General features: G+C 40.4%; 1 protein-coding gene and 2 long non-coding RNA genes across 3 annotated transcripts in view; 2 read left to right on the plus strand and 1 right to left on the minus strand.

Moving 5' to 3' along the window:
- LOC138957956 (carbohydrate sulfotransferase 8-like) overlaps positions 1–18570 on the minus strand; it is a 129603-nt gene extending 111033 nt beyond the window's left edge. Inside the window, exon 1 of the mRNA XM_070328976.1 lies at positions 18451–18570. The gene's annotated coding sequence lies outside the window, so the exon portion shown is untranslated. The remainder of the gene's footprint in view (positions 1–18450) is intronic.
- Positions 4968–7828, plus strand: LOC138957958 (uncharacterized). Its single transcript, XR_011453243.1, has 2 exons — positions 4968–5138; positions 6070–7828. It is a non-coding gene; the product is annotated as an uncharacterized lncRNA (long non-coding RNA).
- A 1255-nt stretch (positions 18571–19825) lies between the features above and the next one.
- LOC138957961 (uncharacterized) lies at positions 19826–22657 on the plus strand. Its single transcript, XR_011453245.1, has 3 exons — positions 19826–19957; positions 20196–20348; positions 21118–22657. It is a non-coding gene; the product is annotated as an uncharacterized lncRNA (long non-coding RNA).
- Positions 22658–24515: the final 1858 nt, after the last annotated feature.

Below are 24515 nucleotides of genomic sequence, written 5' to 3' on the forward strand. Positions count from 1 at the left end.
CATACACACACACACACACACACACACATACACATACAGCGTACAGACACACCAACAGTTGCTATACCGAAAATATATTAAACTGCAACATGTCTGTATTATAAGAGTTTGTCTGGTCGTCAACTTAACAAACCGCTGAGCCGAAGATCAATCATTGTAACGTTTTGTTTTATCAATAATTGAACGTTCCAATGCCGACCTTGAGTGTTGTTTTGATTGTAGAATAAAAAGCCGAACTCATTTGTGTATTCCTAAGCATGTGGACTATGAAAAATATCCAATTGTACATACTTGTAAACGACGAACGGGCAAGAAGAAAAGGGGACAAAGTAATATAATAAATATAGACAAACCAGAATGAAAGCAGACGTAAACACGAGGACCGACTTAGCAACAGAATAGTAAAGAACCCCATTCTTCCCCAAGCTCTTTGCATTGAAAGTGCAGTGAAACTCCGCCCCCATCGCTTCCTAATTGCCTTTTGCAAGACTTGTCAGAAGGTACTCTCGTTCCTGTCTTTATCCTCTATTGGACAACATAAAGAATTTGCATAATTGAATGACCAATCAGTGCACCCCATCGCCTGTCTTTAAACGACCATATCTCTTCAAGTACGCAGGAAGGAACGCCTATTTGATTTATTGGACAATACATCACTGCGAGAGCTAAAGTCCGCTGCAACGCTGGATATTTCGCTCCGCCTTCTGTAACTTTTATGATGACGGTTTAACTGATGAGTCTCAGTCAAGCACTTTCAATTCTTTAAGAATAACCCTCCTTGAGATATGTTAGTTTGTAATGTTGATACAGTATCTGAATGGAATTATTGCTATTTGTTTCGCTGTGCTTCAGTTTTTGAGTCACTTGAGAAAAAGTGACTCTATGTAATCGGTCAGTGTTAGTCTGTCCGGCCGGCCGTCCGGCCGGCCGGCCGTCCGTAGACACCACCTTAACGTTGGACTTTTCTCGGAAACTATCAAAGCGATCGGGCTCATATTTTGTTTAGTCGTGACCTCCAATGACCTCTACACTTTAACGATGGTTTCGTTGACCTTTGACCTTTTTCAAGGTCACAGGTCAGCGTCAAAGGAAAAATTAGACATTTTATATCTTTGACAAAGTTCATCGGATGTGATTGAAACTTTGTAGGATTATTCTTTACATCAAAGTATTTACATCTGTAGCCTTTTACGAACGTTATCAGAAAAACAAGGGAGATAACTAGCCTTTTCTGTTCGGCAACACACAACTTAACGTTGGGCTTTTCTCGGAAACTATAAAAGTGACCGGGCTCAAATTTTATGTGAACGTGACTCATTGTGTTGTGAATAGCAATTTCTTCCTGTCCATCTGATGCCTCATATAATATTCAGAACTGCGAAAGTGACTCGATCGAGCGTTTGCTCTTCTTGTTGTTTTTGTAATGTTCTTGTGGGTGTTTTTTTTGCGGGGGGCGGTTGTTAGGAAATTACGAAGTAAATGGATAATAGATATTAAAATTCATTAATGAATAATCAAATAAGATTGAAAAAACAAATATGCTCATAAAACATGGACATTTGTCTTGTTGCTGTAAGTGTAAGCAAGTTCGGAAAATAAATAAGAAAATAAGAAAGCCAGATACTGAATCTCCTTCTGTTCCTAACTTATTCTTTTTATGTTATTTTCTACCCTCTTTGTCTGCAAAGAGATGTTCAAAAGTATTTTGAGGGGGAAATGTTAACTGGTTGCGACCATATGTAATCAAAATAGCGTATTCAAAACAATACGTGTACGCTTTTTCATGGATTGACTCGGACAGATGTTTCAGCGAGAAAATTTATTTTGTATTGTTTATCACTCTTAGGGTTTAAATTCAATCAACTACAGGAAAACATAAACGCTGAAACGTAATTAAAAAAAAGTACATCCAGCGACACACAAATAGTTTACCTGTGACCCGTATGAATAGACTTGAATTGATCTCAGAAAAAGAGAGGGACACAGACAGACAGACAGACAAACAGACAGACAGACAGACACACACACACACACACACACACAGAGACAGACAGACTGACAGACAGACACACAGACAGACAGACAGACACGGAGAGACACACAGAGACAAACAGACAGACACAGAAAGAGTTTTATACGTCTTGTTCCCAAAAATAAAGAAAGTGCTATTTAAGTTTTGATGAAGAAAAAATATGGTCTTTCTCGGCAGCACACGGTTGAGTGGTGCTTACTAGGCAACCTTTTCTTATTTAGGTGCGTAATTTCGCAATCTGTTCGACCTTTTCAATCTCGCCTTTCTGACCAAAGGCATCGGCGATGAACGTCGCCGACAAAGATAAAGACTATAATCTCTGTGTCGTCGCCGTGATTTGACGCATGTCACGCACGGCATATTTATGGCGCGATTTTGGTCTTCATGGCTTCTTGACCTCCTTAGGCTAACGCCGAGGATGTGACACCTTGTTGTGAAACCCTTGAAAACGGCTGAACAAGAGCAGTCACTGCAGGTTTATTGCCCACGGCTGGTCAGTGAAGCAGGACTGACCTCTTTTTCGCCCGCTTTAGCCACAGGAGCTTGTATCAAATCGCCGGTCGATCATTATCTACAGTCCACTACTACGACATACTACTACTATATATACTACAAGGAATATAACGCAGAGTGCTCCGCACTGCCGACTCGCTCCGTTTCAAGCTTTCTACATCACTTTCTGCACCCCCTTCCCGAACGCACGAACCTCACACACAAACAAAAATGATTAAGCTTTCACTTCATGCAACAAACTCGAAATAACCATTCACCAACTTCGAGAAGTTTGTCAAGAACGGGGTCGGTGTCCACACCACTCCATGAGAGGAACCTGGAGCCTCGACGAATCGAAAGTGGAACTCGCGCTGATGTTTTCCGCTTTTCGTACGCTCTCAAGGGTGTACAGCATTCTAGCGGCCTGCAATTAGTCCAATATAACTGATGAGGGACACAGCAGCCTCAAACCCCGTGAAATGATACACAAAACATTCTCTTTGAGCTTAAACATTGCGAAGATCGAAACCTACCGGCAGTTAACCAGGTTCAAAGGCCACAAAAGGTTACATCCGGAGCGTTCCGCAGTAAAAGTTTTACAGCGCATGCTCAGAAAACCGTCTGCTCCGGCAATGGGCGTTCTTTGACCGCCCGTTCGACTTGTCCGATGGAAGAAGCACGGGAATTAGTCGAGCTTGGACACAACGTCATTATTCTTAGACAAGCAGGTATGTACACTTCTTAACTTTACTTTTGTTGATGAACAGGCTTTAAACTTACCCGAAGTTTAGATTAAAAGAGAACTTAGACGATTTACCAGTGTTCGTAACATGACTCTACTTCTCTAGTCTAAAAGAAATGTTGGCTGTTGTTGTTGAAGAAACAGCAAGCTTTAACTTAAAATAAAGTTCATTCCTGGTTTATAATGCCCCCAGGTAAACTCAAGTACCACAATAGGTTTCCAAACGTACGTAATGTTCGTCTGCAGTGATCGTTTCACTTTGTAAAACGCGGTCGTTATGATTATGGCTCCTCCCACTGTTAGCCCCGCCTCTCCGTCTCTTTGAGAATCAAGATTCAAGATGGCTAGCAGCCCCCTGCTTAGTTGACCTACTTTCATGGACAAGCATACGATTCTGACTGGAGGGTTGCAGTGGTGGTTAGTTCCAGAATCAAGACATGTCAGCTAGTAATGGCTAGTTTTGGGGTTACATCTGCAGTCACTTGTTTTTGTTTGTTTGTTTGCTTGTTATTTAATTTTTTTAATTATATTGAAGACTGTTACATGGAAGAATTTGTTTTAATGCGTTTTATTGTTGTTTGCTTGTTTTTATAAACTAGCTGTGCTGGAAGCTGAAAGTTGTAGCTTTTTAAGTCAACTAAATTATGTGTGCAATGTAAATGCAAAATTAATTTGCCCAGAGAAAAAAAGTTTATTTCTGTGGTTGAGTTCAAGTACAAGTGATTTTTTCTCTAAAACATTCAAACAGTCATGAATTAACTTCAAATTTAGACTGACCTCACCAGTCGTCTGTTTCTTACAGGCGAGGAAAGGCGAGATTGGCGAGTAGGGCGAGGAAGTACCATTTCTTGGGCACATCTCGCCGCGAGTGACGCTAGAATTCTCGCCTCAAACGCTGGGTAGCTTTAGGCTTGCTCGCTTGGCGAGAAAACATGGCGGCCACTCATAGTTATCAGCTGCCCATCCAACTAGCTGTCCACGACTTGTTTTTTTACCGACCAGTGCAGTTTAATTCTTGTGTAGCTAGCCACCAAACCGTTTCATAGACAATCTCGCCTCCTATTTTCACGAGTGGCTAGCCGAAAGAATATCTCGCCTGAAAGAAACACGCGACAAAAATCACACACTCAGGAAAGAGTAAATTCTTTGTTTTTAAACATATTTATTACATACATGTATGTATCACAGTTTTAACATGTATATCAATTTTGATTATAACTCGTCAGCATTATACTTGTCTCGTCTAAATATCGGACCCTATTGCTACGATGAAAACACAATAGCGTTTATATAGCTATTCTGACATTAAATTCTGTGTTAAAATCATGTTTTTGTCAGCAACAATTACCAGAATGCATGAAGTCAAGGAAATAACCGAACATTGAAAAACCCGCGGACATGTATTACAGAGCTCAAGACAACTCAAGATAACCGGATGTTTAGCATTTCGTCAATATGCTAGGAATCATATGACGTCATGACGTATCATGCTTGCTTATGCAAAGTGGAACCTGACTTCTAAGATCTTCAACATTCTCAGAAAAACAGGTATTGGAACAAGAGGGAGTCTTAAAATAGATGTGAATTGTGAGAGGTTATGAGAAAAAGAATCTGAGAAAATAGCCTTATAGCTTTCTGTACTACATGCATTTCTGGCGGGCTAGTAACTTTCTTGTTGGCGAGTTCAAATTTCAAGATTTGGCCATCCCTGATAATGATATGTATACATGTATTAATAAGATTGTGACTTTCATTTTGTTTGTAGTCCATGCCTGATCCTCGACAAAAGGACATTGCTGTGAGGCATCAGTTTCCAGTACTTCCTAGCTTCGCACTGACCATCCACAAAGCTCAAGGACTGACACTTGAAAGGTAGCTTGCAATTGACAATGTTTGAAAATAACTCTACCAGGATTTGCAAGTGTTTGAGAGTTGCGCCCCGCTTTAGTGATGTCCGGTTCCAGAGAGCCAAACAAGAATAATATGTGGTCGACCAGTTAAAACTGAGCACCTATGTTTCCCAAACTCCCATGATCTCAACAAACACATGACTAGGTTATTTTCTGCAATTGCTTTTTTTAACGGCATGGTCAACAACAAATTTGTGCTTTCGCTTGCAGTTCAATATTTTAAAAAACAACTCCTGTAAATCTGGTACGACACAGCAAGCCATGTATTATTCTCTATTTATCGGTAACTTACCCAGCAACCAAAATCACTTACCCAACATGCCTGAATCCTCGACAGCACACAGGTTTAGGAGCTAGACTTTGTGGGATCTACTTTTGCGATTGTAGCAAACAATACAAACATACCGCATTTAAATTAACAACTGCAGGCTTGAACACATGAATCGTATAAAATCCATGAGTGCGGTTGTTTTCTGAATCTAAATCTGCCGTGCACAAACGTTCAACACAAGCTAATTCCCAACGCAACTATAACTCTCATACTTTGTCTAGCGACAAGAGTCGTTCCCCTTTCAAATTTCTTTTCACTCAGTTTCTTCGACAAAAACTGCAATCCCATGGTCAGTTTTTAACAATATTTCATTTTATAAACAGATCACACGCAACCAAATGCACACATTCCATCAATTTAAAGAACATAAAGCGGTTTCATACACTAATTTGCCCCAGAAAACTTAACTTTTAACATTGGAAAAGGCAAAAAAGGCATGTGAAATGTCATAGGAAAAGCATGTAACTTTGGCAAAATGAAGGGTTTATTGAAGTGGATATTAAATCTGAGTATTCAAAAAGGCTTTATCAGGTCGAGTATATATTTTTCTCGTGTCTTTCAGGTTCCAAACTACATATGCTGAGGACACAACCAATGAGCTATGTGAAGAAGACTTCCACTGGAAAGGATGGAGTCTGATCAGGAACCCCTAGACGACGACCCAGATGTTGATCTGGACTGCACTCCACTGGAGTTCAAGGCAGTTCTTGCAGTACAAAATGCTGCAGAAAAAGTGTAAACAGGTTTTCTGCAGTAAAACAACAGCACTGTTTTACTGCAGCATTCTTGATTTCAATTTTACGTTGCTCTCGTAAAAGATGACATTATGCAGAAATGCAGCAGAAACAAACAGTTTTTCTCCAGCATTTCTGTTTTTCTGCAGAATAACTGAATAAAGTCATAATCCGCTAAGGATACAAATGTCCTAGCTCTTCAGCATCAATAGGACATTTGACCGCTTTCAGACATTTCAATAGGACATCAGAATTGTTTCATTTTCAAGAATGACGCTCGTCGTGTTACCCCCTGTTTTAATTTGACACTAATGTAGCACGCACAAGATGCCGTTGAATAGCCAACCAAACGTAGAATAGCCAAACGTGTTCAGCTTTTGTTGAACTTTGGCAGGCTTTAGTTTTATTATTTGGTGGCATAACTAAGTGCGCTTCGTCAAAATGTCTTGAACTGAAAGCAAAAGCAGACGCAAGACTAAGTCAGTTGGAGTTGTCTCCCATACTCCTAACTTTAATGTGCTGCAGAAAAGTGTCACCCAAACGCAAGATCTGCATTGCACAACTTTAGTGCACCTTATGCAAGAGTGCTTGCCCCCCCCCCCCCCCCCCCCCCGCGGGTTAGGGGGAGTCCCATATTGGTTGGGACGAGGAAGAATTTACCCGATGTCGTAAGAGGCGACTAAGGGATTCTGTTTCTCCTTTTACCCTTGTTAAGTGTTTCTTGTATAGAATATAGTCAATGTTTGTAAAGATTTTAGTCAAGCAGTATGTAAGAAATGTTAAGTCTTTTGTACTGGAAACTTGCATTCTCCCAGTAAGGTAATATATTGTACTACGTTGCAAGCCCCTGGAGCAAATTTTTGATTAGTGCTTTTGTGAACAAGAAACAATTGACAAGTGGCTCTATCCCATCTCCCCTCTTTCCCTGTCGCGATATAACCTTGAATGGTTGAAAATGACGTTAAACACCAAATAAAGAAAGAAAGAGTGCTTGGTCGCTTTTTGAAAATGTGTATCTTGAAAGGAACATTAACGAATATCGCGCTGTCCGAAGGAATTGAGTTCTTATGGACAATGTCAACGCTCAGTTCAAAACGATAGGACATGTGACCGCCATGCGGCAATGTGAATCGGACATTTGAGCCTCTATGGACAATAAAGTGTTTTTATTGTTATTGTTATTGTTATGTTGAAATAACATTATAAGGTCTCTACAGTGTGGGGACTATGCTGCATTATTTTATGGTCTGTAATTTCATTAATGTCCTTATGATTTCTGATGGTTACTTTTGCAAGCATGAATTTAATTAGTACCATACAAGTAATGTGCTTATTTCAAGAATGTTAAATGTTACCTGGATGTTGTTATGCCTTCATGGTAATTGACAGTGCAAACAGCAAAATGTAATGAATCGTCTAGAATGTTAGGAAATATGCAAGTAGTAAGTGGTAAAGTTACATTGTGTGAAAGGATTATCTGCCTTGCTTTGACAATAAATGTTTTATTTTGTTAGTTTGTTATTCGAAATATTCTTAAATTCATTTCCTTTGCTGAAGCAAAAATTAAATTCAGCTACAGAAACAACATTACATGTGTCTTGTCTTAATAGATGGTTGGACGAATTGGTTTTGTGTTTTAATTGGAACAAATATAATTAACTTTGTGGTAAAGTATTAAAAAAGATTGTAATTCAATCAAGTTGGCATTTTAATGAAACAGATACTGTGATTGGTCAGAATGCTCCAACTAATTCAAAATTACCTGTCACTAATTGTCGATAACCACTTGCTAAAAAAGCCATTAGCTACCTGCTGGCAAGGCGCATTGATACAGTCTCAACTATAGTCTCGGTTAGCTTTGAGGGTCATTTTACAAGGAAATATGAAGGCCAGCGAAATACCGAGACCATAAGGTATGCAAAGTGATGTAAGTTGATGCATGAATTCTTCCTGACTACGTCAGTCAATTCCAAACATCGCTTTTGTGATGAAAAGAATTTGTTTTGAGTTAGCTGTCCAGAAACCCGTCAAAAAATAAGGGAAAATGTATGTGAAAGAAAACAAAACAGGAGCAAAGTGATAAGATAGGAATACAGAGACATATTTCTTGGGACTTGACCCTTGCAGTTGCAGGTAGGTGGACTGAAAGTAGTGTGTGAACAGAACAGAACCAATTCTGTCTGTTTACCATCGCATTAAAGCAGGAAAGAGATCGTCGTCAGATTGAATTACAACATAATCCCTCTGTCAGGCTTCAATTAGCTTTGGTCGGGCGTCAATCCACGATGACGACCTCTAAGTTTCAAATGGAAGCATGTTAATGTGTAATTATAAAACACTTAGACATAGAAATCTTCATTATTTGAAAAATGAAATAGCCTCTTTCATATAATTAAAAAATGAAACATCACAAATTAAGATTATTTAATCCAAACGGAGACTTATATTAAAAAGATAACTCATGACAATAAAAATCAAAACTTTACTAAATGTAAAAATACCTGATTTTTGTGTGTGTACTTGTTTGTATATCTATTCTTTCAGTCCTTCATGATTCTCTCTACTGCACATTCAGTCAGAATGTGAAGAAAAACACTCCTTGTACTTTGATAATAAATCAGAACAGCCATTCTGAAAAAGACCCCCCCACCCCACTCAAGCATACACTCACATATTACAATAACTGTACATTTACACCTTCTGAAGATGGCATTTTTTCCCATTGCTGGTCAAAAAAAGGGGAGGGGTCCAAAACAGCACATTTGTTATGCTGTCTCTGTCACACACACATTCAGTGATTCACACACACACACACACACACACACACACACTCACACTCGATCACACTCGATCACACTCACATCATAATCATTAACATAAGTACTTACCATGTTAATAACTTCATCCTTGCTTCGATGATAACTTGTTAATAATTTTTCCTTTCGATTTATTTACAACCAATCAAAAAAAAGCTTTCTATTATTCGTTTTAACCAATCGAAACGTCACGCGCTTTTTGACTGCCGATTGCAGGCGGAAATGACCTTCTGTATTCGTCCGAAGGAAACGGCTGAGTCAAAATATTAAGCGCAAAGAGAATGTTTTGTCTATCATTTCACGTGTTTGGGGGCTCCTGTGTCCCTCATCAGTTATATTGGACTAATTGCAGGCCGCTAGAATGTTGTACACCCTTGAGAGCGTACGAAAAGCGGAAAACATCAGCGCGAGTTCCACTTTCGATTCGTCGAGGCTCCAGGTTCCTCTCATGGAGTGGTGTGGACACCGACCCCGTTCTTGACAAACTTCTCGAAGTTGGTGAATGGTTATTTCGAGTTTGTTGCATGAAGTGAAAGCTTAATCATTTTTGTTTGTGTGTGAGGTTCGTGCGTTCGGGAAGGGGGTGCAGAAAGTGATGTAGAAAGCTTGAAACGGAGCGAGTCGGCAGTGCGGAGCACTCTGCGTTATATTCCTTGTAGTATATAGTAGTAGTATGTCGTAGTAGTGGACTGTAGATAATGATCGACCGGCGATTTGATACAAGCTCCTGTGGCTATAGCCGAAGCAGCAAGCATGCACAATACCATCACATAATTATATTAACTACCCATCTCATCACTGTTTCGGCTTGTGTTTAACAACATTAACGTCAACGTTCCAACGTCACATTTCCCAGCTGGAACGAGTTTGGGGTCCTCGATGAGAATATTGTATATACTCCCTACGGGAACGTCATCTCAAGCACACACAAAATGCACACATACAAACATAACACACACAGAATCGTAGCGGTAAGTTTAAGCCACCAAATGCAATTTTCCCTTTTTTTGAAAAATTAAAGAAAATCAAGTCAGAATTAAATAAATATATATATTTTTTTATCAGTATTTGTTACAGGAACCTGCAAGGTTTGCACTATACGAGGTTTGCACTGTAATTCCGTTCTAATCACCGAGTTGCCCAGACGGCTTACGGACTAACCCGTTCGAGAGTATTTTATGGGTATGAACTTTTTTTGTAGAACATACTTTTGTGTCTGTCTCACCGCAAAAATACACTGACAATTTTTGATTTATAATCTTTTACTTTGCCACCCTTTTCCCTGTTTTAGAACTCTTATGACTACGAATGTTTGAATGCGTTGACGCGTGTCCGCTAAACACGCGATCGAAATGACACTCGATCGACATTGACACTAACTGGTTAAAAAAAAGAAATATTCACAGACATATGCACACGTGCGCGCACACTTTTGCATTTCCCACTGGCCATTTAACATTTAACGTACCCCGTGCGCTGGTCAGGAGTTTAACATTTTTTTCTTTTTTAATTTGGGTAATCGATAATAGCGAAGCATAAAAAAACAAATTTGTTTAAAACGTGTCGCTCCAATGAATGCATTCCCTCATGTGCGAGGCCGGGAAAAGTGTAACACATGAAAACGAAGAGTGTGAAGAGAAAACTGAAATAAAGCGGAGAAGTCAGCAACTGAGTCAAACAACCTCTAATAAAGTGACAAATGGTATTAAACAATCGACTACTAAGGTTCATTTGATTTTGTAACCAAGAGAATTTTAAGATTTTTAACGGCGCCGTTAAAAGAAATGCATCTTTTCTGGTTGACGTTAAAATATTCAGCATTATAATTATCATTTACATTGAACGTATCCTACATCATGGTATCAGTGTGCTTTTTATAACAACAACAACGACAGTAAACCATGAAGATATTTCATTTCCTTCTAAATCTGTTTTGCTTCTTTCTTTTTCTTTGTATTTATTTGTGTGGTTTTGTTCTATTGTAATTGTTAGAGTGTTTTATTGTTCCTCAAAAGCTCTTCTATCCCTTCGACTGTGTACTACCGCAGGCACAGCGTTCAGTTTTAGGACGGAGTGCAAATCAGTTTTACTTGAAACAACGTTGGCCTTGGCGTTGGCGTTGATGTGCAAAATTGATGATTGATTGAACAAAATATTAAAATATTCTGCGCGATAACAAAAGGAAGTCTGTTCCTCTAAACCTTTTGTTTTACCATCAGGTAAAAGTTGGCATGGCACGACCTCCGTTTAACCATCCAGGCTCTCCCTCGCCCACTTTTCGCCCGCAAATAGCTGAAAGGAAAAATCTCTGAAATCAGGGGGGGGGGGGGGGGGAGGATGGCATAATCAAAATCTACGCATTCTGGATCAAATACTGTGGAAGTTGGTCGAAAGTCAATAGTACATGTACTTGGCTCACCGACACGAGCTTCAGTCAATAAACATTTCCGCATTCAAAGACGCTTGAGCGATTTGAGCATATAAAACGCCCTTGCAAATGTTTACATTTTGACTTTTTTTCCTCTAAAAATGTTTTTTGTCCTCTGAAATTTCAATTCTAAACCTCTGAAATGAGTGAAACCGAGGACCATTCCCAAAGGCCTGCGTTTTGCTACCTTTTCTATATGCACTGTCAATATAATATGGTTTGATGCGATTTGGTCGTTTGCTTACAAAAATAAGATATTTTATTATCAGATCAGCTTTGTAAAGGAGATACTATTTTAAAAAAAAGTCGGATGCGTGGTGACAACTGCCGCTCCGACTGAAGGGCGATTTACTGAAAAGAAAGGAAGGGGATGAGGGTGGGGGGGATGAGGGTGGGGGGGATGAGGGTGGGGGGGTGAGGGGGGGGAGGGGTCCGGGGAGAGGTCGAGGGCAAAGGGGTACAGAGCCGATACGATTACGATGTTGAGGGGGGGGGGGGGGGGGAATATTCGCATGCACGTGGGGGTCAGTAACATTTGTCACACAACTTGCCGTTTGCTTTTAATCCTATTTACATGTGTTCATTTCCCTTAATGTTTTTTTTTTCTGTCAGAAGAAAAGGGATGAATGAAAGACATGACCGGCTGGATATAAAAAACGCTCGCGCTGGACCCGAGTACTCTTCAGATTAGCTCGCTCCCCCAGTATGAAAGTTTTTGTCTTGTGCACGTTTAGTGAACGACGAAGAAGAAGAAGAAGAAGAAGTCTTGTGCACGTTTAAGACCAAGTGATTGATCTGTGTGAATTACAGGCATTCCCTTTGCTATATAAATACATTGCATGCGAGCCGAGGATGTGCGTGGTGACTGGCTTTTCTCTTTTATTTGTAATTTGATCACAGTGAAAATGCACACACACACACATTCACACACACACACACACACACACACACACACACACACACACACACACACACACACACACACACACACACATGTACACATTGTACACATAATTATAGAAAAAAAACTTAACTGAAATTAAATGATTATACTAGTAGATCTTCATGTACTCATCAAACAGCAGTACCTGATCGAGGCATTAAGTGCCACACGACGATGAAAGCATATACAAAAAAGTATGTCTTCTAAAACTGGCAACAGAAAGTGGCTGTCTGAGAGAGACTGGTAAACCATTCCACAGAAATGGACCTGAATATGCCAGACTAGTTTTATACAAGTCAATTCTAGGGAGGGGAACATTTAGTTTCTTCGTGCGGCTTGATGAAGTCTCAGTTAATAATATTCTTTTAGTTAAATAGTCTGGTACACGTCCAAGAACTATTTTATGCATAAGCCTTGCCTTGTTAAACGCGAGTCTGGATGAAAGTGGAAGAATTTCAGCTTTTTTGTAGTCATGATTAGAGAGGGTGCTGTTTTTCAGCAGAACAACTTTTACTCCGCGTCTGTGCAAAGATTTTAGGGGTCTTAAAGCTGCATCACTTGCAGAATACCAAAGGGTTGATGCATAGTCTATTCCAGACTGCACATGCGCTTGAAAAAATGTTCTGCGCGCATCAAAATTTAGAAAATGTTTAATCTTTGCAGACTGATGAACTTTTTTTGCTGTAGATTTACATAAGTTACTTACATGAGGGCCCCATGTTAGATTGTTGTCAATAGTTACACCCAAAATTTTGTGTTCACTAACCTCGTTTATCAGCTGACTATCAACAGAAATGCACTTCTTTGGTTCCGACATGACTTGTCGTTTTTGACGCGTAGTAATTAGCATATACTTTGTTTTTTCTGGATTGAGAGACATGTGGTTTAAATGCGTCCATTCTACAGCATCATCGACACACTTCTGAAGCGTGTCGACTACCGAAGTAATATCATCACCTGAGGTATGAATAGTAGTATCATCAGCTAGCATATCACACTGTCCAGAGGATATGTGTAATGGTAAGTCATTGATGTAGACAGAAAATAATAAAGGTCCGAGGACCGAGCCTTGTGGGACCCCATATAAAATTGGCATTGCTTCAGAGCTCGAACTGTTAAAGGTAACTTTTTGTGTTCTTCCCGACAAAAAAGAGGCTATAAAAGTCTGTGTGGGCTGTGGTAGTCTATAAATGGAAAGTTTCCGCAAAAGGAGGGCGTGATCAATAACATCAAATGCCTTTGCAAAGTCCATAAACAGTGCTCCACATAACTTATTAGAGTTGATTTTTGATAACCAAGAGTCCACCAGTTCTGTCAGTGCCGTATGGCACGAGTGTTTAGGTCTAAAACCAGACTGAGTTTCATGAAACAAATTGTTTGATGTAAAGTATATCATAATATGGTCATTGACATGTTTTTCCAGTAGTTTTGACAATACTGGTAAAACGGAAATCGGTCTAAAATTTGAGGGATCTGTTTTATCACCTGCCTTAAAGAGGGGGATCACTTTAGCTTCCTTGAAAGCTTTGGGATAAACACTTTTTTCAATACAGAGATTGTAAATATACGTTAGAGATTCCGCTATATGTGGGGCGGATAATCTAAGAATGTTGCTGTCTATTTCATCAGTTCCCTTTGTGCTACTTTCTTTCAAGTGAGTTAGAGAATTATATACTTTGGAGACTGACAAAAAAGGTATAACTTGTGCCTCGTATTTAATTTTGGTGTCACAGTACTTGCGCAAAATGTGTAAATTGTTTTCATCGGATTTGTCAGTTTTTATTACTTTACTTGCAACTGAACAGAAGTGATTATTAATTTCATCTGGCGAAATATCGTTTTCGTTCCATGATGTGGTCTTTACACATTTATTAGTTAAAAGATTAATGGCTTTCCATGTTTCCTTGGAACTCTTGCCTTTCTTAAGAATGTTTTCGAAGAACTGCTTTTTTGACTGTCGAGTCATATACTGACATTTTGCTTTCTGTGTTTTGTACTCTTCAGATTGGCGGTCGATCCGGCATAGATAATCTCGGTAATGTTGGGCTTCTATAATTTCAGGAGTGATCCACCCTGGCCGATATGAATACTTAATTCTTCTTGACCTTTTAGGTGCATGTTTATCTAAAACTTCGCGAAATGTAGAATACCATGTTTTTAAAGCGCCATCAGGGTTGGTCTTGTTATATATCTCACTAAACGGTGCAGAACGCATGTCTTCAAGAAAAAGTACTTCATTAAACTTAGCAAATGACCTGTACGTGAGGACAGTATGACCAAGCTTAGGAATTTTCACACCTTTTTTTGACCATGTACAGCAAATAGGGAAATGGTCGCTTATGCCTATGACAGGTACACAGGTTTCTATTACATGTTTTGAGTCGGTAGAGTATAAGTGATCAATGATGGTACTGGATGAGGGCGTGACTCGCGTTGGCGTATTGATCAGTTGGGACATATTAAATACAGTAGTAATATCTTTCCAAGATTTATTAGATTTCGTCATGTCAATGTTAAAGTCCCCCATGAGAAGAATCTCTTTTGATTCTAACCAAACTAAATCCATCATGGTTACAAACTTGTCAACCCAGTTCGCTGGTTCAGCTGGATTCCGATAGAGAAATCCAATCAAAATAGGAGATGCATGCTTTAACTTCACCTCTGTCCATATGCACTCCACACCAAAATTTTCAAACTGAGGTAAGCGCTTGAATGTTATATGTTCATTTATATAAACTAAAAGGCCCGTTTCTTTAGGATTTTTTGGGTCCCTTCGTATAGTTTGAAAACCGTTGATAAAAATTTCTTTATCGTCTATGCAGGAGTTAAGTCTAGATTCTGAGAATCCAAAAATATGAAACCCCCTGCCATAAGACTCACTGTTCTGAACAACCTGGGAAACATCAGACATTTTGTTTACAATATGATTGATATTAAGGTGTCCTATACGAAGGCCTTCAGTCACAGGCCAACGATTGTGGTCATATAACTTAGTCATCACGTTAAAAGTATGCAAAGCAACAACACAAATGAAACAAAATAATTAAGCAAACAACAAAAATTGTATGAAAGGAAACAAAAATGTTAAAAAGATGAATACTATTTAGTAGCAAACAGTGCTCAATTCAACTTCCAGGGAACAATGTAAGAACACACAAAACGCTGGAAATAAAATTGTTGAACAAAGCGATTGGAAATGAAACATTAATTAACCAAGAAACAATGCGGTTGACACACAACGATGCTATGATGAAAATCAACTCGAATTCCGTAGATACAAAAGTTACTGACAATCCGAATACACAGTGGGAAAATTACAAAAATTGAGAAAGAAGTCGCGCTATGAGCTTTAGGGCAGCAGCTGGATTGTCAGTGGAAGAGGGGACAGTCACGTGCTCAACAGTTTGCAGAACGGGGTGGGCGCTATGCGCGAGGCGGGGTGGAGGGGGCGGGGCCTCACTACCACTGGTCATGGACACGTTTGTTTTGACAGGCCTTTCATCGGGAGCATCGCACTGATTGGTTAAATTATGTAGGTGTGAATGCGTACCGTGTGATGCCATGTCCGAATAAGAGCGAGACGAGGTGTTTGACTGATTGGCCGAAGCTTTGACCGGGTGTCCGCGAGATTTCGGGTCGAATGACTGTGCGGTTTGTGTGTTGTCCCCCGGCCTGGGTTCGTTTTGTTGACCTGAAAATCTAAAATTCCAGGCCAGACTAATTGTGCCGCGAAGGCTTGGATGCTTGTGGTCGCGGTAGAGCGCCTGTCGCGGTGAACCATTCTGTGTGTGAAAGGTCTGAGAGTTGTTAATGAACAACACCCCAGTCCTCTCACACACTGAACGGAGAGAATGGTTTGAATGTAAAATTTTGCTGTCAAACGCGCGGGTGCCCTTGCACGAAGGGAGAATACTGGACGCTCGGAGTGATGCCCGAGGAAAGGCCCGACGAAACAACCCGACCAGTGTAAACCACGTGTCTTCAGACACAGAGCCTCTCTGGACTGAATTCACTCCCACATGAATGATTGCAAGATTTACTTTGGGGTTTGGTTTTTGAACCTGCAGCCAATTGATTAAGTCCTGACAGGTCATCCCAGGGACACAGATTTTGTGCATCGTTTCCCCGGGGGGCGTCATCTTCCTAATGTCCATTTGTTTAAGGACACTGTCCCCGATCAGGAGCATGGACACCTTGCTGTCCACCGATTGTTTATTTAGGTGGTCGGCGGGGGTCTTAGCAGTGTCACTACTGTCTTTGCGCTTGGCTGACTGGGGGGACGTGGCGGCATTCTTCTGATGTTTTGGAGTGGGTGACAAGTCGGTCGCCTTGTGCCGAGCCGACATGTCATGTTGGGTAGGGGGGTGCACTTGGAAGAGGAGGGGAGAGAGCCGACATGTCATGTTGGGTAGGGGGGTGCACTTGGAAGAGAGAGAGAGAGAGAGAGAGAGAGCGAGAGAGAGAGAGAGAGAGAGACAGACAGACAGACAGACAGACAGAGACAGAGAGACATAGAGACACAGAGAGAGAGAGAGAGAGAGAGAGAGAGAGAGAGAGAGAGAGAGAGAGAGAGGGGGGGTGTTTGTGTTGGCAACCTCCCGCGCTACACACGAATTGTCCCTTCCCCTAGCGCACACTGTGTACAGTTACTAAGTAGGAGCAAAAGACACGTACTACATTCGCGCCGACTGTTGCACGTTATTTTTTTCGTCATCTTTAATGTCGTAAAGTATGAACACGATAAGTTACATCAACACGATAAGGTACATCAACACGATAAGGTACATCAACACGATAAGGTACATCAACACGATAAGTTACATCAACACGATAAGTTACATCAACACGATAAGTTACATCAACACGATAAGTTACATCAAAACGATAAACAGATTTGTGGTGGACATTTTACTGGCTGTAAAAATGCATATTTTTTTCAACCGATTAATACACCACCGCGTAATATGATCACAAAAGTGAATATACACTCAGCAAAACCATTAATTTTTTGCGACAAATGTTGCACCCTTTTAAAGCATTATTCCTGCGTCCTTTCACTCCAATTTTCTATGCTTTTTAAGGCGGTCTACTTGACTATATGGCACATCTCACAGACCAATGTCTTCTTTTACAGGGATCTCCTGGCCGCCGCTCAAATACGGGTATTCCACCAAAGGACGTGACGAAGACGGAAGTGACATTTAACAATATGTTATAAAATGCAGACATAGACCCCGATTCACATGACGACACACACAGTGACAGACATAGACCCCGAATCACATGACGACACACACAGTGACAGACATAGACCCCGATTCACATGACGACACACACAGTGACAGACATAGACCCCGATTCACATGACGACACACACAGTGACAGACATAGACCCCGATTCACATGACGACACACACAGTGACAGACATAGACCCCGATTCACATGACGACACACACAGTGACAGAAACAAGCTAACATGCATCAGAGTGGGGTGCATGCATTTTAAGTGAAATGAATTACCTTACGCTAAGATTAGAAAAGAGAAGCAAGTTACACTATTATCATTTGCCGGTCCTCTAGCTCAGGAAAGGTTATGGCGTATTGAGTACAAAGGACCATTTTGTTATGTACACATTAGAGGATTTAATCGATGATTTTGATGTTAGCAAAAAATGTTTTTTATTTTCTTTTTAAAGATGTTGTACATGTTCATCACGGCAACGTCTCTGTCTCTATATCTCTCTGTCTCTGTCTCTCTCTCCCTCTCTCTCTCTCTCTCTCTCTCTCTCTCTCTCTCTCTCTCTCTCTCTCTCTCTCTCTCTCTCTTCTTAATCAATACTAAAAAAAACAACGAGAAAAAAACACACGTTCAAATAGATGACCTTTCTTGTTGTTTTTAGTCTGGATTTTTGGAACGCTAGCAGTCCAGTTGATTTGATAAATAAACCATATACAAGCAGAAATGAAACTACAACCAGTGTATCAAGGATAAAAGCATCACATACACAAAAACAATCTTACCTGTGAGTAAACGATCAGATGTTCAAGTTGGTTGGTTTGTTGGCTGGTTGATTGGTTTGTTGGCTGGTTGGTTGGTTTGTTGGCTGGTTGGTTGGTTGGTTTTTTGGCTGGTTGGTTGGTTTGTTGGCTGATTGGTTGGTTTGTTGGCTGGTTGGCTGGTTGGCTGGTTTGTTGGCTGGTTGGTGTTCACAGTTATGCAGGGACACGCAGAATATTGTATTACTCTCTGGCTTCTGAATGTGCCGGGGAGGGACTGGTTTTGTAATTCCACGGATACTCGAGTAAGCAGAAGAACACAAAGTTATATCAAGCAGAAGAACGCCAAGTCAAATGAGACAGAGGAACGCCAAGTTATATCATGCAGAAGAACACCAAGTCAAATCATGCAGAAGAACACCAAGTCAAATCATGCAGAAGAACACCAAGTCAAATCATGCAGAAGAACACCAAGTCAAATCATGCAGAAGAACACCAAGTCAAATCAGGCAGAAGAACACCAAGTCAAATCATGCAGAAGAACACCAAGTCAAATCATGCAGAATAACACCAAGTCAAATCAGGCAGAAGAACACCAAGTCAAATCATGCAGAAGAACACCAAGTCAAATCAGGCAGAAGAACACCAAGTCAAATCAGCCAGAAGAACACCAAGTCAAATCACGCAGAAGAACACCAAGTCAAATCATGCAGAAGAACACCAAGTCAAATCAGGCAGAAGAACACCAAGTCAAATCAGCCAGAAGAACACCAAGTCAAATCATGCAGAAGAACACCAAGTCAAATCATGCAGAAGAACAGCAAGTTATATCATGCAGAAGAACACCAAGTCATTTTATGCAGAAGAACAGCAAGTTATATCATGCAGAAGCACACCAAGTCATGTCATGCAGAAGAACACCGAGTTCTATCATGCAGAAGAACACCAAGTCAAATCAGACAGAGGAACGCCAAGTCATTTCATGCACAAAATCACAGAGTCAAAAACAATCTCAGTGTCGGTCATCAGTGTAGAAGTAAGTAACCTGAAGCCTCAAGTAAATTTGGCGAATTATGCTTAACAAAGCTTCGGAACTGATTTGTTGGCAAAAAGACTGTGTCGACTTTGGGCTGAACTAAAGACCACCAGTAAGAAATGTTTAGAACTGTATTCCTGCACAAGTCAACAGTGACGCCGCCCTGAGAAACCCAGACTTTTAACTTACATTCAAACAACACGCAGTAATAAATTGACACAGTGACACACAGCCAGCACACTCTGGTCACACCCCTCCAGTCAGTCGCGTGATATTGACGACGCGCTCATAGAGACTCGCTATGAACTCTGGGACGGGACTTATGTTAACTTATGAACAACCACCACAGCAAGCAACTCTTTACAGTTCTGAGCACAACAGAAGGGCGCATGGTCTGGGCATATGGATGGTAAACACATCTCATGCACAAGTACAGGCCTGAAAGTGGCGAGTATTTTCAATTACTCGCCATGGCGATTAAAAAACATGTAAATGGTGAGTAGAAATGTTAATCTACTCGCCACATGCGAGTAAAGTTGATAAAACAAATGGTTGGTTTGACGAGTAAAATTTCAGTAAATTATGAGAAGTATTAGCAGTGCCCCATTTTGTGAACTTTCAGTGCTGAAGTATGATTGTGTGGATTGATCATTTTGTATTCTGTTATTCAGATTGCCACTTGCTTTCTTTTACATATATTTACAAGTTGGTGGCTGATTTGTGTGTGTTGCAGAACACAGGTCCATGAATAAAAGAACCCAGCTGGTATTCTTCATTCATGGAAAATGAAAGGAAATTTATCAGCCAGGATTCGTCACTCACTCTGCTAAGGGGGAACCCCGGTCAGCCCTACAGTGGATGAACAGCTTGGTCCTTGGAGGGAAAGGTAACTACTGCAGCACTTTAGAAGGGGTCTATGTCGACCAACAGGATTTTAAATAAATTATATCTAACCGTAGTCACGCGCTTGGCGCAAGATAGCACGGTATTATACTTCTCTACAGAAAATCCAACTGTATTCCCGGTACACAGGGAAAACGCCTATGGGGAATACACCTTCTTTTGGTCGACACAGACCCCTTCAACCTTACAATATGTGTAGAATATTATTGCTTTTGCTTAATGCTTGCAACATGTGACGAAGACAGAAATGTTAATCATTCCCTTGGTGCAAATCATAAAAAGAACAATAGTGATCTGATGTACTGTAGATCAATCGAGGAAAAGGTGTGTATGACCTAGAAGGAAATGGTTTTTAAAGTGCTGAGGATGGATGGAACATTGAGGCAATATCATTTACTACATTGAACGCCACTGGTCTGAGGATTTAGCACGGCCATCAACATCGAACGCAGAAGAAGAAGACTACATTGAACCTGGGTTTCAAACTGAAGTGCTTTTTTATGCTTCTTGTTGTTATATGGTCTCGCTTGACTCCTGTGTTCAAGAGACTGTAAACAACCATAAACAATCTTGTGTTGTTGTTATGTGGTGGTGGTGGTGGTTTTGCTGTTGTCTAGCATCTACCAGTAATTCCTGGCTTTATCAAATACACTAGAAACGAGCATGAGTTTGTGGGATTAGTTAACTGTTTGAAAAACTTTAATGTATTTGTGGTTGTTATTATTTCTATATTGTGTTCTTCTTTTTCTCAGGTGGGCTGTCTTCTGAAACATATGAATCTGGAGCGTCACATCTTTCTTCCTGAGACATCCCCTCTTGAAAATGGTGTGGCGTGTGGCTGAATGGAAACCTGGCAGTGTCCTGTTTTTCATAGCTTCGATGCGCGAAGTTGGGGATTTCAGCAGAGAATTTATTGATTGATTAATTAATTAATTATTTAAGCTCACCTCACTCCTTACCCAGCAAACAATTTTACGTTGTATTCACGTTATATTCACGTTGGGTTACGTTGGGTTTACGTTGCGTTTCAACGTTTTTTTACGTAGATTTGTATGGACGAAATCACGTGGGAATAACGTTGGAAAACAACGTTGCATTTTACGTGACACCAACGTGAATGCAACGTGAATTATTGGTGGAGGTGGATCGTTCGTAAAAACATTACGTGAATTTTACGTTGTCACAACGTGAATTTTTGGTTGTGGTTGTGGTTTGGTTGAAATTGCGTTGCATTTTTACGTAATGTCCACGTGAATGGAACGTAAATTTTAGGTCAAAATTTAGATCAAAAATTACGTGAATTCTACGTTGACACAACGTAAAAGTTGTGTTTTGGTGCATTTTTCCTGATAAAATTGACGTGAATTACACGTCGACACAACGTGAATTTTTGGTTGTGGTTGTGGTTTGGTTTGATTTCGACGTGAATGCAACGTTGAGAGTGAATGTAGGTTTTGGTAAATGTATACACGCACACACACCAACTTTCACACTCAGTCACAGATCATAAGGACTATTACATGTAACACCATAAACTCAAGATACGATCAACAATTTTATTTCATAACAAAAACATGCATATTATGTTGCGGAGAAACTAAAAATGCACGCAGCTTTGCAGGGCAACAGCACAGCATATTCAATCGATTTCATTCTTTGTCCTGGTGGTCCTCTTCTCCCAGGCAGTCCTCTATGCGCCTCTTTGATGCTGGTCGCTAAACAAAGCAAAGACAGCACATTGATATTAGTGACACCAGAGCCTCCATAATGTCTGGAGTAGAAATACACATCTTTTCAACTTAGGTCACTTTTTAGTAACTTTCCACTGCCTACTATGTCTCTGGCCTACTGCCAACTGAGTGTTGACACTACATGTATTTCTTTTTAATATATGAAATGAAGCATTATGTCCCTTCTTCGAGCCTTGTTGTGTCAGATTTAGGCCGCAAGCCAAGACAACAAAAGACTGTGTGCCAGTGTGTCTTCCTTCCATAAGAAATGAAGTATTTCAAACGAAAATTGATCGTTTCAGAACAGTTTGGGGGTATTTTATTTGTATTTGCATCATTAAGACATTTGACCTGGAAGGGAAACTGTCTTTAATCTGTGTACAAGAATTAAATGTTTGTAATTGTCCAAACACAAATAACATCCGTTACTGCTATATATATATATATATATATATATATATATATACGAATCACACACACTCACACACAAACTCACACTAGCGCGTCACCTTATTCCCACTACTATGAGTTATACACAACTACAATAAGCGATAAACGTTTCATATGCTGATCAGGATGCAATGAACGTTGACACGCTCCAATTAAAGCCCATTATAGGGGCCGGTGTCCGTCTCTCTCCTTGAGGATAAAAGGGCTCACAGTCTTTTCAACATTGTTATCAAAATCAAAGTCTTTCGGTAACCTGGAAAGCTCCTCGGAGCTAGTACTGTCTCAATTATCCACCGATCGCCGTAGGTCGAAGTTGAAGACTATCACGTGTATGCATGTTGTAGAGGTGGAAGGTGCACAGAAAATGGAAGCAATCATTACAATCAAACTTTGTTTCCTGATTCCAAAAACATATAGATATGATATGTTTGGATTAAAAACACGCTCAGAAAGTTAAAACGAAGAGAGGTACAGAAAAGCGTGCTATGCAGCACAGCGAAACCACTACAGCGCTGAACAGGCTCGTCAGTTTCACTCCGTTTTGCACAAGCGGCGGACTACGGTCATTGTGAAAAAATGCATTGCGTTCAGTTTCATTCTGTGAGTTCGACTGAGCTTGACTAAATGTTGTATTTTCGCCTTACGCGACTTGTTTTCTAACCTTCATCTGTCCGACACGTGCGATCTCACTTTTTCAGTGAGTTATTTTTTCCCTCTAACATCTGGTTGCCAGACTTCCGTCAACCTCTTGTCAAATGTCACACTGTGATTCTCACGTATCTGATCGCTTCTTTAAGAGCACTTGACAGTGTCCAGTCAATCACTTCTTTTAGACGGGTCATAAAATTGCAAAGGCTCCTGATTGCCCCGCTCCTGTACGCTTCGTTGGGAAAAGTCGAAGAGGCTAGCGGAAAACTTTGGGGGGAGGGTCTATGGGGGGGGGGGGGGGGGGAAGGGGGATCTTAGATTGAGAGGAGACAGGATGCATGGAACGGAACTTTTATGAATCGTTTTGTAGTTTTTGTGTCTGGGGCATGTAAACAAAACAAAAATGAGCAAAATTCTGAGAGAAAACCGGGAGCTTTATCAAAGCAAATTTGTTTTACAGTTGTTGTGATTATTTAACGACAAGAGGAGACACAATACAATTTTTTATACTTTTGATTTCTAAGAGCTGAAATCAATTACGCAGATATATTATAAGTCTACAAAGCCATGACGGTGCCAAAATAGCATGATAGCATTTTTGAATATTTCACTAATCAGAGCAGCAGAATTCTAACTTCATTATATAAAATCAATCTAATCAATGAATTTAGTAAGCACTGATCATTAAAAAATCTCACAACTTAAGAACATCATACCTCTGCATAAATTACGCTTATGCAGTATGTTTCTTCCGATTAATGCAAACACCTTTTTTTTTCGCAGAGCAGGGACCCGGCATTGATACCGTCACCTGAAAATCAGTGGCTGTGTTGTAAGACCTACATTTTGTAATTGACAATGACTTGAAAAGGCACGTGTCCTATGCATATAGGAAAGGTAATACATGTACACTCAACGGTGTCTTTTGCACACTGCTATCTGACAAATTATTTAGAGCGGTCATCAGAAGCAGGCGACGATAGTCGAGTGATTTATTACCCACGGGGGGTTGAGGCTGCAGACAATTAACTGTGAACTGAGAAGGGGTAAGCGGTGGGGGCGGAGGGGGGGGGGGGGGGTAAAAGGGTGGGATGACAGGCATAAAATAATGAAAACTTGTTACGGTCCGACTTTGGGTTTGGTGTGTGTTGGCTACGCTGATGTCTCAAGTAGACTCACGTTCATAAGGGGGTGGGTAAATCAACATGGTCGGCAATTTTATGATCCAGGTCGACAAAAGACAGTCAAGTGTGTAATTAGCCAATCAGTCAGATGACATCAAGGTGTAAAGTTCTGAATTCTTCTCATACCACCGTTCCGAC

This window comes from Littorina saxatilis, unplaced genomic scaffold (assembly GCF_037325665.1).
Source record: "Littorina saxatilis isolate snail1 unplaced genomic scaffold, US_GU_Lsax_2.0 scaffold_150, whole genome shotgun sequence".
In the NCBI taxonomy this organism is placed as follows: domain Eukaryota; kingdom Metazoa; phylum Mollusca; class Gastropoda; order Littorinimorpha; family Littorinidae; genus Littorina; species Littorina saxatilis.